The sequence below is a fragment of the Phoenix dactylifera genome, chromosome 4 (assembly GCF_051530095.1).
Source record: "Phoenix dactylifera cultivar Ajwa chromosome 4, Ajwa_hap1_PhDact_Kaust_v1.1, whole genome shotgun sequence".
Classification (NCBI taxonomy): Eukaryota; Viridiplantae; Streptophyta; class Magnoliopsida; order Arecales; family Arecaceae; genus Phoenix; species Phoenix dactylifera.
Window position 1 is genome coordinate 43,044,747 of NC_143193.1, and position 21,425 is coordinate 43,066,171.

Genomic DNA, 21,425 nt, shown 5'->3' on the forward strand with positions numbered 1-21,425 from the left:
ATATGAGTGGTTGGCAAGGCAGATCAGTACTTTGATGTGTATGAAGTGCCAAGAACTGATTGAGTGACCCTTGCAAGTTTCCACCTAGAAGGCAGGGCAAACCGGTGGTGGAAGTGGATCCAGGCCTTGTATAAGAAGGAAGGCAGGAGAATGAGGTGATCAGCCTTTGTAGATGAATTCATAATGCAATGGAGACCGAATATATATATATATATATGTGTGTGTGCGCGCGCGTGTGTGTGTGCATATATATATCAAAATCTTCATTCAGATTCAGTCAGATCAAATTCAAATAATAAAATTCTATACCAAAAATAATGTATATTTATGTATGTGTATATACATATATGTATACATGCATGTATGTATATATGTGTGCGTGTGTGTAACATGCAATGACCATATCAGATCATGTTATATATATGTATATGTGTGTGTGTGTATGCGCATATATGTATCAAAATCTTCATTCGGATTCAGTCAGATCAAATTCAAATAATAAAATTCTATATATTTATGTGTATGTATATACATATATGTATACATGCATGCATGTATTATATGTGTGCGTGTGTGTAACATGCAATGACCATATCAAATCATGTTATTTCATGCATTTCGATAGATAATTATGATGTTTGATGCTGTATTATTAGACCATTAAATAGTTCAATCAGCATTGTATTTTCTCTAGCCCTCCTAAGACAAGATCAGACAATGGTTAGATTGGAGGATGGATGTAGAATAGTATGAAAAAGCAGAGAAGGGAATCATTGAATGAAATTGTCTCCAATTATAGTGTTGTCTCCAATTATGGTGTTGACATGTTGTTAAGGAAAAGTGCTTTGAAATTTCTGGGAGGATAGAGATGTGCAATTAAAAGAAAATGAATATGTTGGTGAGCTTTGAAATCATAATAGCAAAATATAAACTAATAGCTGTGTAGTGAAGCCAAGCTTAAATACTTGCACTGCATAGTGGAGAGTATTTTATGATTGGAATCATGAGCAAGAGTAAAGATATGATTCTTCTATTTGATAGTTTCGCCGATATATAGAGCTCTCAAACCGAGACTAGTTGTTGTCACCTAAGATCAAAGGTTGGATATTTTTTAAAAGAAATTTCCGTGCAGAAGAATAAGTAATAAAACAAGTGAAAGTGTTATGACCACAAAACTTGCAATGAGGCTTATTGGTTTATAATGCGTAAAGGAAACTGGTCCAATTGGTTTGTTTACCAATTTATTATATCATAAGCAATAGAAGAGACATGCTTGCTTTTGTTGAACATTTCCTTTTATAATATCTTAGTTTCCTAAACATTAATGAATAACTCTATATATAGGTTATCAAGGTGTGAAAGCCTCTTCAAATAAACATGATTTTTATTATATTGCAATTATATCACTTAGCTACCAGCTCTATTAAGTGAAGAACTACTCATAATTGTTTTTTTCCTCACGAATAACATTTGCTGTAGAGGCAAGCCACCCTTGCAAGATCACATTGACCACTCTACCACCATCATACCAAATGTTTTTCTTTGGTAGGATGGTTAAACCTGCCTTTGTTTTCCTAACCTAATCCTTATCTTCTTTCTGCGATGCCTTCTATCTAATTCTTTTGATACAAACAAGCACCCAACCCCTCAATCTCTGAAAGAGCATACGCACGCATCCACAGTACTTAAAAAAAAAGAGGAGGCAAAGACACCCATATATATAATAGAAGCACTCCAAATCCGACATTCCATTGGTCCCTTGTCAATACAATCCATTCATCTAGCAATACACAAGAGTACAAGCAATTGTGCTTATTTTGTAACTAATTATTTATCATAGAGGTACTTTCATAACATAAAAAAAGATTAATATAAAGACATTATCCCATCCCCATCCTCTTTCCTAAGGGGGTACGAGCAAGCTCGATGGTTTGTTAATCGCTTTCAAATGATCATTTATATTTGTATTAAGGATATTTTTCTCTCTGTGATCATTTATCCCTTCATCTAGTTCTGGTGTATAAAAAGCAAAATCATCTCACTTTTTCTGAAACAAAATGGCTTCATTCTTCGGCATTCTTGTCCAAGCACATCCCAACAAAATAGGAGGGCAGGATGGAAGCAAATGCATATATTGGAAATAGTGCATGCCTTACTTATTTCTGCCTCCTAGAACATTTCTAGAAAAAAGTTGCTCCCACTATCATCTATACTATTAACCACATCCCTTTTCTAGTTATTGGTAGTCAATCTCCCTATGAGCATCCTTTTGGCATTACTCCCAATTATAATTTACTCAAAATTTTTGGATGTGCTCATGCAATTACAATCTCATGAGCATACCAAATTAGAACCTTGTTCTTGTTGGTGTTATTTTCTTGGTTATGGAATAAAGCATAAGGGTTATAGGTGTTGGGATTCTATTTCCAAACAACTTCGTATTTCTCATCATGTTGTCCTCTAGGAACACAAAATGTTTTCTTCTATGTCACAATTTTTTATTTCTTCTCCTTCTTTATTCTTTACCTATCCTTTAATTGAGTTGTTTTCTGAAGATTTTGATGTAGTGCCCTCTATTAAGTTCACTCAAAGCCTCTTCCAATGCACCCTCTTTTGATAGGATTGTTCCATCTATAGATCCTACTCTTCCATCTTCCTCTAAGACTGAACTATGATGCCATTCTAACAGAATAAGAGCACTTCCTTCTCAACTTCACGCTATCATTGTTTCGCTGCCGCTAATTCTCTTCACGACCCTCACAACTTTTTTGAGGCAAATTCTGATCCTTTTTGGCAGTAAGCAATGGTAGAGTAACTACAGAGCTTGGAGAAAACTAGCATTAGGGATCTAGTTGATTTACCTCCTGATAAATCTTTGATGGGATGCAAATGGGTTTATAAAATTAAAACTCGATTAAATGATTCGGTTGAGTATTATAAAGCTCATCTTGTTGTCGAAAGTTTTATATAAAAGTATGGTATCGGCTTTGAGTAAATTTTTGCTCCACTTGCTCGACTAACCGGAGCCTTATTGCTATTGCTACGGTTGCATGATGGACACTTTTTGTAGATGGATGTCAAGAATGTGTTTCTTAACGGAAATGTTTTAGCAGAAGTGTATATGCAGCCACCATTGGGTTATTCTCATCCACCTAATAAGGTATGTCGGCTTTGTCCGGCTTTATATGGTCTTAAGTAAGCTCCTCGTTCATGGTTTGCAAAATTCATTGCCATTGTCTTTCGATTTGGTTTCACTCATAATTCTTATGATTCCGCTCTTTTCATCTGTAAAACTGCTAAAGGTATTACATTATTATTACTTTATGTGATGATATGGTTATAACTAGGGATGATCTTACTAGCATTCATGATCTCAAACAGTATTTTAATCAAGAATTTGAGATGAAAGACTAGGGAACACTAAGTTACTTCTTTGTCATTGAGGTTACATTGAGCTCCAATGAGTTTTATTTATCACAGACCAAATATTCATCTGATCTCATTTCTAATGCTGAATTAACAAATAACAAGATTACTTCCACACCTTGTGATCAAACTTATGCCAAATTAATACCCACTAACAGAGCTCCTATTTTTTATGCTACTTGTTACAAACAATTAGTTGGTGGTCTTGTATATCTCATAGTTACTCGTTCAGACATATTTTATATCGTTCATATCATTGGTTAGTTTAAGGCAGCTCCTCGATCCACTCATTATGCTACTATTTACATATTCTATACTATATCAAGGGTACTCTATTTTATGGCTTATATTTTACTACTGATTCCTCCCTGCACCTAAGTGCTTACTCTGATTAATTAGGTTGATGTACCTACTGATAGATGCTCCACTATAAGCCATTGTTTTCTTTTGGGCAACCCGCCTATCTCTTGGCATAGTAAAAAGCAGACTATTATCTCTAGGTCCAACATTGAGGCTGAATACATGGCTATTGCTGATGCTATTATGAACTTCTCTAGCTCAAATGGTTGGTAAAAGATATGAGAATTACTCATCATGGTGTTACCACTCTTTACTATGATAATCAAAGTACCATTCAGATTGCTTATAATGATGTTCTTTTATGAGCATACTAAATATATTAAAATTGATTTTCACTTCATTTGCCAACACATTTGTAATGGTACTGTACATCTTTGATCTATTTTCTCTTCTGACTAGGTTGCAGATTTTCACTAAGGCCCATCCACTCGGATATTTTTGAGACTTAGTTTTCAAACTCACGCTAGCTTTTATTATACCATCTTGAATTTTAGGGAGGGTTGTTACTGTAACCAACATGTAATATCAATAAAGTTGTTATCGTACTCAACGTTTGTTTTAGTTAGGCCTATATATGCACCTGTACATACTACTGTATTCAAGCGATTTATACAACAATCAAAATTATGGAGATTTTCTTCTTTTCCTTCTTCTTCTTCTAGTTCTAGTCACAACTAATTGTAAACTAAGTCCTTTCTTCTATTTTTTCTTTAAGCACATGAGTAATTATAAACCGTTCGCTTTCAAATAATCTTTTGTGCATGGATCTAGGATGTAATTTTTTATCCCTTCATACTACTTTTGGTCCCAACCTATACTAAAGATTCCCATCTAATCTTACAACCAATAGCAACCAAATCAGCTATAAAGAACCGGGACTCTCCAATTCTATTCAACTTACCACATCTCGTTCCACTAGCCACATTTAGATGTAACTTCTATCTTTATTCTTATACCAACAAAATTTTTCTATGGTGAGGAGCAGTAACTCTTTTCTTTCACATGACACGGGAATATTCTACATCTTAGGAAGCCCACACACCATCCTCACAAAATCTAGGAGCATTGTGTCCTTGGTTGTCAGAATTTGGCTCTCCAAGGATAATAAGTTGTATAACACAAAACAAGTTGGCACAAGTGGTGCTATCAAATAAGTGGTGCTCTTGGGCTCAACAAGTGGCGTTAATTACCGAGAAGGAACAAATAAGTTGAGTCTAAAAAGCTTGTTTTAAAACAAACAACTCCTTTTCAACACTAGAATTAATTAACCACTTTGTGCTAAAAAAGTATTACAGTCCAAAACTTCCTAATATAAAGCCCATATGAGAAAATATGGGAACAACCAATTGTCGTTAGAGTGGATCCCCAATAGGTCAAAAAAAGTAATGAATAACAACATATTATACCCTAGTATGGTCCGAATATGATATAGGAGTATGCCCAGATTTGATATGGACCACTTTGTCCACTACGGATAAGGTTGAATAGGATCTAGAAACAAGATCAGCTACATCGAAAAGTTAAGCTGTAGATCAAACTTTTGGGAGCTATAATTTAGTTATACAATGTCCGATTGAGATGATCTTTTTTTTCGGATAACTCTTCGAGATCTACAATATGACACTGCACTCTATAAAGGACGGCACCCCTAGCAATTTAAATTTTATCATTTGGACATTAAAACAGGTCGGTCAAACCAAAAATTTTCTTTTCAAGTAAGACATTGAGCAGACGTATCATCCAATCCAAAAAGAATCAGACAAAACGATAAAAGTCCAAGTTAATATAGAAGTTGAAATCTAACTCCTAAAGAATTTTAGATTCTTTCAGTTTATTTCTACTAGTCATGTCTATTTTAGGAAAGAGAGTCCTATTAGAACTAGAAAGAGGAATCCAACCCGAATTATGCAAAAACGGACCTCGCCATTATAAATAAAGGTTGTGTATCTTGACTTTAGATCATCAATGAAAGAAAAGAGAACTTAAGCTCTACTTTCTCAATTTTTTCATCTTCTTCAAAATTGCTTTTGATAGATCCAAGTTGAGTGAGTTAAGAGAATTATTTTTTCTCCCAATTGTATCATAGTCACAATGATAAAGGAGATATTTTGTTAAGTAGTTAACAAACTCAACCAAAAGCATGCTTCACTTTCTGCATTCAAAGAAAACATTTAGTATTTCTTTATTTATTAGTTGAGAAATACACGACAAGCATTATTGTCAACAGCAAGTAGTTAATTAGGTTAATTTTATGGGTGGGTATGATTGTAATTTAATTAGTATTATTGAATCACAGACAAGGTCAATTACATAACCCTCCTCAGCAAGCAAAATATCTTCCACTCTTAATGCTGAGATTAACTAATATCTCAAAGGGACTCTATGTTAGCGAAATATGCATGCCATCTCAAAGTAACCAAAGTTACCGGTGCTTGACAAAGATACTTCATTTATCTTTGTTTAGTGTGACAATAATGATGGGGCATAATAGCAAAGCATGGTCTCACTTACAACACTTTTGAATCGACAAATAACTACAATCTTATTTTACTACACTACCTATTGATGTTACATCTGATGCTTTTGATGTGATGTATTAGGATTAAATATTCTTTTAGTTTTATAATATCACTTGCCTATTTTATAGGTTATTCACATGCCCACTCTCAAAAAGTATGATGCATATATATAACACAAGAAGTATTTAATAGATAAGTATGATTTCATCAATGCTACTTGTGGGATTAATTTATTTTCTGCCATAGTATTTCCTCGTAATGATGCTAGTGTCATAATTTATTTAGTCCTCAATCTCAAAACAATATCCAAGAAGGAAGAATGAAAAGGGTAGCTTCAATGAAGAAGAGAGTTTTATTTAGTGCTTTAGGAGTTCTCGAGCCTCACCAAATCTACCATCTATGGCGCAAATAGAAACGGCTTTTTGAATGACACTGGCTTCCATGATCAAGCATGCACTCAGGTCAAAAAAGTAAAGGAAGAAACATGATTCAACTCTATTTAAATTCTCTGAAAAAAAAATCTTTCATTTATTATGGACAAAGTTCTACAGGATGACAAAAACAAAGCAAAGTGCGCTTATGAAGAATGGTGATTTATTTTTATCAATTTCCAAATAGTTTTAGAGTAGTAGATCCAAAATGGCTATACATCATGACATCCCTAATAGTCCCTACTTTCTCATGAAAATGCACAGCTACATGAGATCAAAAATGCCTGCTCTTTTAATGAGATCTCAACCTTTCTCCTACCCTCTTGCTAAAATGTGTTATCATAGCCCTCTCTCTTATAACGGTTAGATGTCATATGCATGCTATCTTCGTGATAAATATAATGCACCATTTGTATGATACATATAGTGAGACCTTGCTATTAATATGACTAGAATAGTATACTAAATGTCCCTATTTTCTCATGCTAATTACTATATTTTTCATTCTACTCCTAGAAATTGTCAATCTCACGAACATTAACTCAACATTCTAGAGGTTCACAAGGATGCTGTAATTGCATAATGCAGAGTGATCTTCTTCTCAGATGCCTAAGGAAAACTTCTTTAATTTTGGCTACCTCACTAATAATACCACAAGTAATTAGCATCGAACGGTCGGCAAAAAGAGGATGCCATGCGATATAGTAGTGGCATGTAACTAGTAACTTAGGTTCATTTGCCTTTAACTTCTAACAAAAGGACCTACTTTAGACCAGTCCATTGAAACATTTGTGGGATTACTTTTACTCAATGAAAAGGTTTGTTTACTGTAGTAGAGAATTGGCATATCCAAGTGCCACGTCGGCATAAATTTAGCTAACTGCTACAAAAGTTTGAGACTGGCTTGGGTTCTTGGTGGTTGCTTGTTGACTTTTTGTCATCAGGTCTACCCATGTCAAGATGCTGCCAGGTATTGGGATAGTCAGGACAAATAAATTATGGTTGAAAGTAGCATAGGATAGAGACCGGCTTTCGACTTTGTCTCTGCCTCTAAGGAACAAGCGCAATAATAAGTTTCACACTGAGTAATTCAAGTAAGTTGCATGGCCTTTTTTGAGATTTTGACTGGAAGCTTAAACTTGAATTTACATCAACCTCTTCAAAGGTCCCGAGCTTTGGGTACGGATCCTTCTGTGGTGTAGAATTTTCACCACAGGGTGCTGCACTCCTATCGATTGGATCTAAGTGTATTATTTTGAATCTAACAGTACGTTCTGATAAAATCAATTGCTTAAAGCTTCTAACGGTGTTACTTCAACCTAACTCGGCCCTTCCATTATAATGCCTCTTGCTCTTCTGCATTACAACACCTTCCCTCTCCACCTTTTCGAGTCCAAATACTCCTTATCACAAAAAGGTCTGAGCGAAACTTTTCTATGGCATGGAAGACCGGGTGGATTCTAATTTTATCTTTCCCAGTGAAAGTCTGAGCAGGTCATCTCGCCTCTCTCCTCTCTTTTGATCTTTCTCTCTCAGTGGTGTTCGCAGAGGAGGCGTTACAACCTTTCGCCACCATCATTCACTACCCTCACCACTACGTTTGTGAAGGTCCGAGTCGGACAAGATCTCCTCCTCCTCCTCTGTTGTGGCCGTTGTCGTTGCCTTTTTCGCATCATGGATCTACTTTTCATATATTTCGGCAATCGAATCATAGGTCGGTGGTTGTCCCTCGATTTGACATCTCAGATTGCTTCTCTACTAAAGTGGAAAGTCACATTTAAACTAGTGTTGTATGCAATTGGAGCACCATTATGGAGTTGTGAAGAAATTTTGGTGGAAGTTTAGCGACTGAGGGGCACCGTCGCAGCAAAGATCATCCCATGTGTTAAAAAGTTTTAAAAGAAGGTGCCATCGACGAAGGCATGGTTGACAACACAACCGATGAAGGCAGCGCCATTGTCAAGCTTTATAACCTAAAAGTCGGTGAGAGGCCAAAAGTAGCACTGGTAGCTAACGGCCTCGTCAAAGGGGAATAACGACTCGACGGGTAGCAAAACATCGGATGAGGTGGGAAGGAGAAGGAGGAGAATGAGGGATGGGGTGATGGCATGGAAAGGTTGGCACTAGTGTTGTTGTAGGAGATAATGATGCAACCATCAAAGAGAGTGGAGAGGTAGCTAGCAAGGGTAAGGAAGAGGAAGATGGCGCAGGAGAGAGAGGATTTGAGGAGGGAGAGGAGGGGAGCGAATGGGATGGGGACAAATAGAAGAAGAGTTATTATGAAGAAACGACCGAGGGGATGTTGTTAGAAGCTTTAAATGATTGGTTTTATCAAAATCGTTAGATCCAAAATAATACACATCGATCCAATCAGTGGTAGCATAGTACCAGATGGTGTAAATTCCATATTACAGATGATCTGTGCCTCTGATCTTTAGCTCAAATGGGGAATTGATGCAATTATATCAAGCTTAAAAAATATATAAAGAGCCCAGTGAGACAAAGAGGAAAAGATACAAAAAGCCCAGTGAGATAGGAATAGAATAGGAAAAGAGCCTAGTGAGATAAGAGAAAAGTCCGAAGAGATCGGAGAAGAGTTTGGTGAGTTAAGGAAAACCAGAGGCAGAGAATGGTAGCATTGCTCCCATGAGCTAGGGGAAGAGCCTAGAGGGTTGTTTGTGGGTGCGGGTAGTTCAAGAGAGGTGGTGGTTTTATTGAAATTATTGGACTGAGAGCCTAGCATCCAAGTAGATATAAACAAGTTATTGAGTCCAAGGATTAATGTTTGAGTGGAAGAAAGAACCATCTAGCAAGCCTTCTTCTATGAGAGCCTACTAGAGCTTTGCTTTAACTATGACTTTATTAGGTATCAACACCACCAATGCACATACTTAACATCATTATAAGAGATGATGATTACTAATGAGGAGGGGGTTCAATGCAAGAAGGCCCATCCAGCTAGTGGGCCATGGATCATGACAACCCCGATGCCTATCAAGGAGACCCAACCAAAGAAGATGATAGCTCAGTGGGGGCCGGTTAATCATCTTTTCTAAAATATCCAACACCGTCTAACTTACACCAATTGGTGAGTAGATATACATGGATAGATAGTGCAGGAGATGGATAGGACACCTGAATGGAGTTGAGGATTCTAGGATCATCATTTCTAGAGGCTACCCTAGTGCCTATAGAAGCGTGGTGGGAATATTGCATTAGGGTGGCTACCAAAACGATGCCAAAAAAGAGAAGACGAAGTGGCCTCCTCCAACAAGTAATACTAATGGAAGAAGGAGTGGCGTGGGTTGTTCACTGGCTCCTAAAGCTTTAATCATGAAGACCTTAATGACTGGGTTGATTTGGATGCAAGTTCGAAACTAGCTAAAATTCACACCTGATTATTTTCTATTTGGAATCAAATGAGCCCGTGAGCCGCAAAACAACAAGGGAGCAATTGAATGGGCCAGGGTAAGAGTTAGGAAACTGACTAGTAAACCAAGCCCACATTTTATCTATTATTGGACACAAAGGAAGCTTGGTGGTTTGGTAAACTCCAATCAATAGGAGGGGAGAGGGCACCTCTGGTCTTAAAGGGAACAAGAGGGCTTTTACACCGATCATAAGATGGCCATGGAGATAGTGAGAGGGTCTATCTTGGTAGTGAGGGGACCAACACTAGAGGAGTCATATATTTTCTTACCGAAGAGATTGTCAACTTCAACCTCCTCATCTAGTCATTCTATTGTTTCAAAAATGCATGTAGATCCATCCTCGATGGGGCATGGCCTAATTTCCTTATTTATTCAATGAAAATTATGGGATGGAATTGCAGGGCAGGGGTGTTGATGAAAACCCTCCTTCAATGTTGCAAAGAGGATAATGAGGACTTACTTTTTGGATTTTAGTTGTTTTTTGGAAATAACGGTTCTAAAGAGATGATCAACATGTTCACCAGTGATTGTTTGTATATCAGAATATATACAAAACTTGTACAAGCATGTATTTAATCTACATCAAATATGCACCGGATAGATCATGGATACTTAATTAAATAGAGTTAAGAATCCTAAATAGCATTTTCAAGTGAAGTCCGAAGTATTTGAACTTTTATATAACTAGCCAAGCCTAGATAGCTTACTACCTAGCTCAACTTGTTTTATTTGTATATTTATATATAAATGGTCTAATCAAGTTGATTATTTCAATTTATGTAGGCAATATAAACTATTTAGGTGGTGTGAACATGGTTGAAGTGAAGCTTTTGACACATGAAGTATGAAGTTTAACTTTAACCATGTGATACCTAGATATAAATTTGGTATAACCAATCCAACCTTTTGTTTTCAAATATTATAGACAAGAATACAACACAAGCCGGCTAGAAAGGAATTCTATAACTAGATAAAACATTTAACATAAAATACCAGTAATTTATTTTCTCAAAAAATATTATAAATATATAAAGATATATTATAGAATAGACAGTTGGGAGTAGATTACTGACAAATAAAGAACATAAATTTTTCAGACCTAATTGGAATATTACAAATATATTATTATATATACACGAAAAACTTTTTTGTCTTAAGATGCCATCCTATCAAGTTGATAAAATCTTTAGTACTTGTTACAAATGACCCAGAATTAAATGTCATCTTCACCAAAATTTAAAGGATTAGAGTTATTTGAAAGATGAGTACTTCAATTTATGAAACTAATTATGTACGGTGCTTTCCATCCAAAAAAAAAAAAAAAAAATTCTCTCACTCACTAAACAAATAATTTGAATATACATATGCCTTGGAACATGTATATCCATGCGTACATAAATGCAAATATCCTTGTAGAAGAGATATGTAGGTAATGGTCCCAATCACACAAAGTTTGGGAGATTAGAGATATTTGGAGAAGAGCTACTATGTATCAGAAAAAACTTTAATGGTTTGATAAGATTCAATGTGCATGTAAGTGTGCGTAAATGGTGGTTGAGAGAGATGTTTTGGAAGCGTGATGCCAAAAGATGGCAAGGGATATAATCAATTATGGACATAATTTCCAACATCCTTCAAGTTAAGCTCTAAGTTAGCAAATCTTCAAACAGTCGGAAGAGGGCAAATCAAATCTCCAACCTTGTCTTTAATAAATTATGAAATGGTAATTATTTGTTCATCGCCAAAGATGAATCTTGGGTTTTGAGAACAATTAAGCCATGTTTGCTGGGAATTAATTGGTTTAGACAACTTGTCACCCAATAATTAGATCAGAACCATCTATAATCTTTAACCACATCAGCTTTTCTCCAAAATTAGCTTTCAATAATCCTTGTCCTATTAAGTCGCCCTAGTTGCCTGATCAGTCAAACATTTTATGCTACGCTAAGGCTGGTTAGAACTTAGAAATGAAGTGGATTGTAGCAAATTTTTTATCCCATAAATTTTAGGATTTTTTGCATGAATATCCCTCTAAATATCGGATTTTGCGTGAATACCCTTCCAAAATTAATATTTGCATATATACCCTCGTAAAATATTTGTTTTGCTATTATATCCTTTTTTATTCTTATTTTTGCATAGGTACCCATGCCATCTAACGCCGTTAAAAAATTGACGATTTTAAATTAAAATGACTAAAATATTCTTAATGGGTAAGTGTGCAAATAGAAATTTTTATAAGAATATACAAGTAAATAGAAACTTTATCATGCTTTTGGATAAGAATTTGGGCAAATCTAATTAATCATATCATAATTATGGGGTGCTGGGCGACCCAGACTCTTAAGACTTGCCATTTACCTCCAGTCAGAATGGTTGAGTGTTCCCTCTCCCCCTTCAAAAGTTAAAAGAAACAAAAACCAAAAAACAGAAGTAAAAAAAAAAAAAAAAAAGCCAGCTACCGAGACACCAAAGGTATCAACAGTGTAATAGATCGAGGGAGAATCCTGACGGGCCGAGGTTCCTTTGGATTCTGTGAACCTATGGTTGTTGCTATCGTTCCACACTTGAGCCCTACTCCCCTTGGGGCTTTTCCTCCTCATTGACTGGCATTTCCCATCCCTTTAGAGAATAATAAGGCCATGGGAGCAAGCTAACAAGCTCCTAAGAAACCCATATCTCCTTCCTGTCTGCCTTGAAAACCCGCCATAAATTCACTTAAAAACGACCAATGGTATGATGGAGCTTGAGTAGTGAATAACCAGAACAAAGGGAAACTGGATATATTAAAAGAATGAAACAAGGTTGAAGACAACCATGAGTACAAAAGGAAATATTTCTCTACCCTCCACTCCTATGCCTCCTGGCTTATTTATAATGGTTTCCTAACGGCTACAAGCTGCAACGTTAACAGGATAACTAAGAAATAGCAAAGAAATCAGCAACTAATCTGCGAGTGGTTCTGCCCAACGTTCTTCTAGTTGGACCCGGTTTTGAATGCAACAACTCCATGCATTACGCTCCCGTCTTTAACAGCTTCCTTGTTTCCTTCATGCCTCTGATGCCCCACGAATACATCCCCGAAGTACTTGGGATTTGGCCTTCTGTTACGGATGGTTCTATCATGGTACCACCATCCACACACAAAAAAAAGAAGAGACGCTCTTGCTTGTTATCACAAAGCAAACTCATTTCTCTGAGCTTTTGCTGGATTTTCGGTGGCTTTGTGCAGCCTTTATCCTGATTTTGTTTCTCTTTTTCTGTTTCCATTACCACCAACTCAGTGCTGTTAAAGCCACCTACTTAGCATCATTTCTGGTCCTCAGACAAGCCACCTTCCTTCCAACTCAAACCAGCAGTCCTCTCTCTCTCTCGCTCTCTCTCTCTCTCTCTTCTGAAGCAGAGCCCAGCTGTGTGGAGCTCCTGTCTTCTTCTTTCTTCTTCTTCCGGCACAAGAACAGCTGGGGGTGGGGGGGAAGCGGGGCACCGGGGGGTGCTGAAGCCGGGATGGGGAGGGGAGGGGATGGTATTGTCATTTTAGTTTTGGAGGACTTTAAAGCCGGGGGGGGGGGGGGGGGGGGGGTGGGAAGAGTAAGGATAATAACGTCATTTCAAATTTTTATTTTATTTTTAATTAATATAAATATGATTTTTTTTTTAACACCACTAGAAGAATCATTATATTAGGAGTATTTGTACAATAACAGAATTTTACGAGGGTATACATGCAAATATCAATTTTAAAAGAATATTCACGCAAAATTCGATATTTAAAAGGGTATTCATGCAAAAAAACCCTAAATTTTATCATCAAGCCTACCAATTACTTTGATTAAAATTAAAGCTATCATCGAAGAATTATCATGCTTTGCCAGTTGCCACATATCCACAAAGTTTTGACACATTAATCAGGGAGTCTATGACTGCTCATATTAGATCCAGATAAGAATAAATGAGGGATTTCATGGAACATCGGATATTGATTCACCCCCTTCCATGAGTTTCTATGGATTTTGATCCTGTTATGCTTCAACAACACTAACTAGTGTTGGACACATGAGATCCCAATTTCACATTATATAGCATATAAAAATACAGCCAGCTGCACTTTAGCCTTTTTAGCTAAGAAAAATACTTCACCGCACCATTTCATTCTTGTGTATGAGAAATTATTTTATACCACATTCACCATGTGGCATTGCACTATGCCAATTACCTCGTCTCTCGTTTTTATGGGCTTCATTTATCATGTGCTCATGACTTTCTTATGGCCTACGGGAACGAGATGAGGTGATTGGTGCCGTGTACTGCTATACAGTGCACGTATTGTAGGATATAATTTCTTCTCATATATAGAGGATGGTACAAAAAGTTCTTCTGTGACTCATGTGATTGCTATGTACTACACTATCTTTGACTGTTACTAGAGACTGAAGCACTTGGTGTAGAATATGGAGTGGTGATAGCAAGCAGCACTTTTAGCCAAATAATAGTAATGATGACAACGATGATGATGGTGATGGTGATGGTGATGATGATAAGATAGAGAGAGCAAAAGAATTCGAAAGAATGAAGACTAAAACATTTGGGCCAAGGAGTAGTGTCATGGGCTTGGCCCATGCACCTTGCCCTTGCCTCAAATTTATGGACCTTGACCCAAGTACACATATTGATGGAATACTTTAGGTGGGCAGGCCCTCTAGACAAGATTTAGGATTAACATAAAAACAACTCAATGCAGGTGATTTCTAAAATGAGTTACTCTTTGTGTTTTTTTTTTTTTAATTTATTCACAGAAAAGAGAATAAGATATTGAATCATGCCTTCATAATTAGATCTGTAGAACATATATGCTAGCGCTAGCAAAGTTTCATTTATTATACCGCATCCTGTGATTGTTTGACATGTTGGATTTACAACCCTGGTTATCAAGCTCAGAAACTGTGATCATGCATTAGCCTAATTTTCAATGATAACTTGGGCCAACCTATGTCACTGAAGGTTTGACTGAAGTTGGTCATGAACTCATGGTTTATAATAACATTGTTCATTGTTGCTGGAAATTGGACCCGGGGGCAATCTTCGGTCGAGGGAGAGGGAGCTGCGGGTCACCACGGCGGGGTGGCGACCAGTCGGCGGGCGGCGTTCTTCGTCTGGGGTGGCCGGAGAGAGGGAGCTGGGGGTCCTCACGGCGGGGCAGCGATCCGTCAGCGGGCGGCGTCCTCCGTCTGGGTGCCTGCAGACAAACCGGTGGCTGGGTTTTCCGGCGCCGGCCCTCCGACGCTCAAGTCAGGGAGGGGGCAGATAGTGTAAGGAGGAGATGAACAGTGCTTGTAAGGCGCGGAATTTCCCAACCCCCTCCTGAGAAGCTAAGGCTCCCTTTTATAGGTGGGGGTCGGTTTACCTGTGATGTAACAGGGCGAGGCCATAGTACGGCTCGGCATGTGGCTCAGGTCGGCGCACGGTCAGGCGAATCATTGTGCTGATGTCGGCGGTGAGGGCGTCGTACGACCCGAACCAGTACGCTACCAGGCGAATCATTGCATTGGTGTCGGAGGTATGGCCGAGATCAGAGACTTATCATGGTTGACCAGACTCTGCTGGGCTAACTTGCCGTGGAGAGCCGAGGATCCGTAGATGTCAGGAGCCATGCGCATTAATTGTGGAGTAAGCCGGAGATCCGCATTAATGGTGGAGTAAGCCGGAGATCCACATTAATTGTAGAGTGAACCGGAGGGTTACAGCGGCCATGCGCAATAAATGCTGAAGCAGTGGCAGGGTATGGTCCTCAGTTGGACCTCGGAGGAGTACGGCCGTAGTAGGTGGCTGACAAGGGTAGACCTTGAGCGTCAGGATTTTCCTAGGTCGGAGGTCTCGAGGTCGGATGTCTTGAGGTCGGGCGTTCCGAGGTCGGACGCCGACTTCGGCTGTTCAGGGTCGGCGATTGTGCGGCTTCTTGGGGGCATTTGTGTCACTTGGGGGGAAAAATCTTATTCCCCCAACACTACCCCCCGACTTCCGAGTTCGAGCGGCTTGCGGGCTCGGACGTGGGAAGTAAAGTCTATCATTAAAATTGGGGGGCGAATCTCGTCTGCGCCCTCGTGTTTCTCGGAGTGTTTATGGCGAGACCCGCGCCCTTGGGCGTTTCGAGGTTGCTTTATTCAGCGAACTTATGGTGGAGCTCGTGTCTTTACGTTTCTCGGAGCGGGTGTAACGGGGGTGGCGTCTCTTGGATCGCCAAGATCGTTTCGTGCGGCGGACTCATGATGAGGGTCCTTGGGCTCGACGAGGCGACGCCTCGATCCCGTAATCGGAATTCTCCGCTCATCAATGAGCGTGCCGTTACGGGGTTCAAAACGGACACGCGGCATGACCTAGGATCGGACGCTTCCGATCTCGTATTACTGGATCATGGATCCGGCGAGGTGAAGGCTACGTCGGGGCTCCACGTGCCCCAGGGCCTTATTAAATGAGGGGAGCGGAGGTGCCGTCCGTTCGTTGTTCAAGGCGATTCGATTCTGCGGACCCATAATGAGGCCCCGAGATCCGACGGGACAGGGCTTCGATTTCGTACCCGATTTATTGATCCGGAGTGAATACGGTGCCTCGGTCTCCGAGGTCAACACGTGGCGCAATCCGATCGGGGGATGGGAACCGACCCTGCCGATCTGGACCGCCGAGGGGGTCTATATAAACCCCTCGAGTTTGCCCTAAGGGTTTTGCTTGGCTGCTTCTTATTTTCGTTGTCTTTCTCCCTCGCTTCCTTCCTCAACCGAACCTCGCCGTCGGTGCCCGGAGCGATTTCCGGCGATGTCTAGTAGGTTCCTACCCTGCAACTGCTAGGGTTCCCCTTCCTTTTCCTTCCCCAGTTTTCATTCTCTGCTTTCGATTTCACTTCGCTCCTGTAAAATGGGTCTTGGTCCGGAGGAGGTAGGGTCCAGCCTGTCAGGGGAGGAGTTGGAGTTAATCCGCTCCCGATTTTTCTTCCAGCCCGGATTTCGTCTCGAAACTGCGGGGCCGGAAGACAGGGTGACGCGGCCGCCCCCAGGTCGGATCGCGATTCACCGCGAGACCCTCTGGGCCGGCCTGCGGTTCCCTGTCCACAGGTTTGTGAACGACTTGCTGGTCGAGTACCAACTTGTCCCAGCACAGCTCGCTCCGAACTCGTGGAGAACCATCATCGGGTTCCTGTCTCTGTGCCTTGGGCATGGGGTCCCGATTTCAGTGAGTATTTTCCGCCGATGTTTTCTGTTGAAGAAGAACCCGGCGGACGCGGAGTGGCTATACTTTGCCTTCCGAGGCGGTATGTCGCTCTTCCGCGGGGCCCCTTCCTCTATACACGAGTGGAAGGGAAAATTTTTCTTTCTGGCATCTGAGGGGCCGTGGGGGTTTAATCCGAGGTGGGGACACCCTCGGTTGAAGGCCCTTAACAAGCTCTCCAAGCCCTCGGGGAGGGAGCAGAGGACCCTGGATTCTCTCCGAGCCCTCGGGAAGGGCTACGACCTGACCGAGCTCCTACGGGAGGACGCCCTGGCGAGCGTGGGTCTGAGCTTGGCGCGCCCCGAGGGTAAGGGTAGTTACATTACCCCTTTTTTTTGTCCTTTGTTCTTACTGCAAATGGTCTAACACTTGACGATATTTTTGATTTCAGATATTCCCCATATGCCGACTAGCAACACGTCGCTTTTTTCTCGCCTGAGGAGGCGGGAGGCCGAGGCCGGGGGAGCTATACCCCGGCCTCGGAAGAAGGCGAGGCTGGCCGGCGCTTCTACGTCGGCCGAGACGAGCGGCCCCGAGGCGGGGGCCTCCTCAGCCGACCCGAGGCGGGCGCGGGTCGTCGACGACGCGGGCCCGTCGGCCCCTCCTTGCCCTGCCCCCGTTTCCCAGCGGGAGGGCCCGGCTTCGGGTTCCTCACTGCGTCCGGGGCCCGAGCCGACCAGGGGCCCTGAGGCAAGCGGCCCCAGAGTCCCGAGGCCGGACGCGCCGAGCTCCTCAAGGTACTTCGAAGAGGAGTCGGATGAGTCGGACTCCCCTAACCCTGTGGGGAGTTCGGCTATTCATGATGCTGAGGTCGCACGCGTCGTGTTTCGGCGTGCGATGCTTCCGGCGGACCGGGCCGAGTTCCGGAATATTCCGTTGGAGGACATTGTTGACAGTGCCTACTGCAACACTGCCCGGGTAAGTCCTTTTCTTGATTTCCTTAAAGTTATTAGCGAGTCCAGATGTTTTTAACTCACGATCATTTTGTCTCTTTCTTTACAGCATATTCACGAGCTCGATTCCCTGGTGTTCATCGCCCGGGGATGTCAGGAAGAGACCCGGCGGGTCAGCCGGCAATTGGAGCCGGCTAAGAAAAGGATCGCCGAGCTGGAGGCGGCGTTGGCCGAGGCCGAGGCTCGGAGGGCGGCCACCGAGGCCGAGCGCCTCGCTATGGCGGAGGGGCTCAAGGAGGAGAAGGCTGCTCACGCCCTAACCAGGTCGGCCTTGCGCGCCTCGGAGGCGCGCCTGGGGGAGGTCCAATCCGAGGTTGCGGGCCTCAAGTATGAGGACGGGGTTTCCCGCCTCCGAATCGAGCAGCTCGAGGCCCGAGAGAGGAGGGCACTCGAGCGAGCTGATCATGCCGTGGAGCTCTTCAAGAGGTCGCAGGAGTTCCGCGACATGTTAGAGGAGGAGACGGTCGACGAGTTTCTCCGGGGTTTCGAGAACTTCCGGCTGCAGGTGATCCGGTACTGCCCCCAGTACGACTTTTCGACGGTCCGTCCGAGGATGGACGCGGGCTACGGGTCCGACACGGAAGACCTTCCTGCCATTTTGACATCCGAGGCAGGATTGTACGAACAAGACCCTGCCGAGCCTTCGACGAGGGCGGCCGAGACGGAGGGTGTCCCGGAGGCGGCACCGGCGGCCGAGACGGACGACGTCCCGGAGGCGGCACCCGAGGCCCCTGCCCCCGACCTCGAGCCTGTGCCGGCTGAAGATCCCAAGGTCATCACAGTGCCAGACGATCCCCCGGATGCAGCTGCCGCCGCTTAAGGCTTGGCGCATTTTTTCATGTCAGCGGGCGAGATTGTGGAGGCACAGGCGGAGAAGATGGATCCTTCCCTAATAGAGATGCTAAAGAAGCGTGGGCAAGACAAGTCAGGGAGAAAGAAAGGTGCTGACTTGAAACGGGAAGGGGGATTGCATGATCTGGGAAGTGCTAAGTCAGTTGGAGAAGACCCCGAGCCTGTGCCGGCTGAAGGTCCTGAGGCCATCGCCACGGACGACCCCGCGGATGTTACTGCCGCCGCTTAAGACTTGGCGTATTTTTTCTTTTTCATTGTATCCGAGGTCGGCTCTTGAATGGCCGACCTCCAATTTTGTAATTGGCCTTCCGGCCCTTTGTCAATGAAAAATACTTTTGTCATTTTGTGCTCGTCTTTCCCTTTCTTGTCGTGAATGAGGCTAGAGTCTTAGCTAACCGCCTCGACGACCTCTAACTCTGTATTTTAGTTCTCGGGCCACTTAACGAAGTTGCCCTTTTCCTGAGTTATACCTTAGCCTTCTCGGATCTTAGTCATTCCGAGCAAAGGGAGCTCCGAGCTTAGGTTTCCAGAAAATTTTCTAAGTCCTATAACTCGGATCTTAGAATCGCGAAAGTCGTCACGTTCGGCCTTTAGGAAAATCCAAGGCATTGAGGTCGGGCCTTAGCCCTTCGAGTAGGACCGGGCTAGGTCTGTTCGTGCCGCTATTCAGGGGAGTCTAGTCGGGTTTCCGAACTTGACTTCCGGGTCCTTTATAGGGAGCGCGGGCTAATAGTCGAATTATCGCCGAAGGTTTTCATAGTTATTGCTCTCGGACTCTGCCGAGATTTCAGTGAGTAAGGCTGGAATCTCTGAAGATCGCCTTAGTATCTGTGTTCGGCTGGTGCACTTGCGGCCGGGACCGCTTTCTCAGCTAGACATCGGAGTCTATGTATGGGGGCCGAGTTGGGCCCTAACTTACGAAGACTTTGTTCAAGTTGAGACTTGACGAGTGGAGACTTGTCGAACGGAGCATGCATAATGTAGTTAGGAGATCGGTCTTAAGCCGACCCATTGGAGTGGCCCGACTTTGGGGCGGGATAGGACTCCAACGTTAGATGATTAGCGGTATGTAGATAAAATTTGACAAGGAGGGCATCGAGTTAGATGTACCTCTTGCATTCTTGGAGTTGTGTTCCACATGGCGGAGTAGGTTGCTTCCCTTCCTCGTCGTCCTCCGGAGTCATTTTGACTTGTAAGGGGGCTCGGGCTTCTCACGGACCCGACGACACCCACCGAAGTTGAGAGGATCTGGGGAGGCTTTATTGATCTACAGTTCTTTTCGAGGTCGAGGGAGCTTGAGACCCTCTGGTCGGACCCTGGGGCGCCCCAACCTTAGTTGAGGGGTCTTGTGTCAGGTCAGCGGCCCTGTGGGCGCTCTACCGAAGTAGGGTGCGCGCTAGTTTAATGGCAGAGCTCTGCTTCAGAAAGTATTGTCCGCTTCGGGGATCGGGGATCGTCGACCGCTCCCGGGGGTCCACTTTGTGGCGCCCCGGGTGGAACCACCCTTTCCACCCCTCACGGCTTCGTCCCTAGGTCGAGGGAGTTTGGAACTCAGCGGTCGACCCTCGGGGCATCCCGACCTTAGTCGAGGGATCGTTCGTCAGGTCGGTGGGTCTGGGCACGCTCTACCGACCTGCGACGCTTTCCGAGGTCGAGGGAGTCTGGTTCTCTACGGTCGACACTCGGGGCATCCCGACCTTAGTCGAGGAATCGTTTGTCAGGGGATCGGGGATCGCCGACCGCTCCCGGGGGTCCACTTTGTGGCGCCCCGGGTGGAACCACTCTTTCCACCCCTCACGGCTTCTTCCCGAGGTCGAGGGAGTCTGGTTCTCTACGGTCGACCCTCGGGGCATCCCGACCTTAGTCGAGGGAAAGTATTGTCCGCTTCGGGGATCGGGGATCGTCGACCGCTCCCGGGGGTCCACTTTGTGGCGCCCCGGGTGGAACCACCCTTTCCACCCCTCACGGCTTCTTCCCGAGGTCGAGGGAGTCTGGTTCTCTACGGTCGACCCTCGGGGCATCCCGACCTTAGTCGAGGGAAAGTATTGTCCGCTTCGGGGATCGGGGATCGTCGACCGCTCCCGGGGGTCCACTTTGTGGCGCCCCGGGTGGAACCACCCTTTCCACCCCTCACGGCTTCTTCCCGAGGTCGAGGGAGTCGGGTTCTCTACGGTCGACCCTCGGGGCATCCCG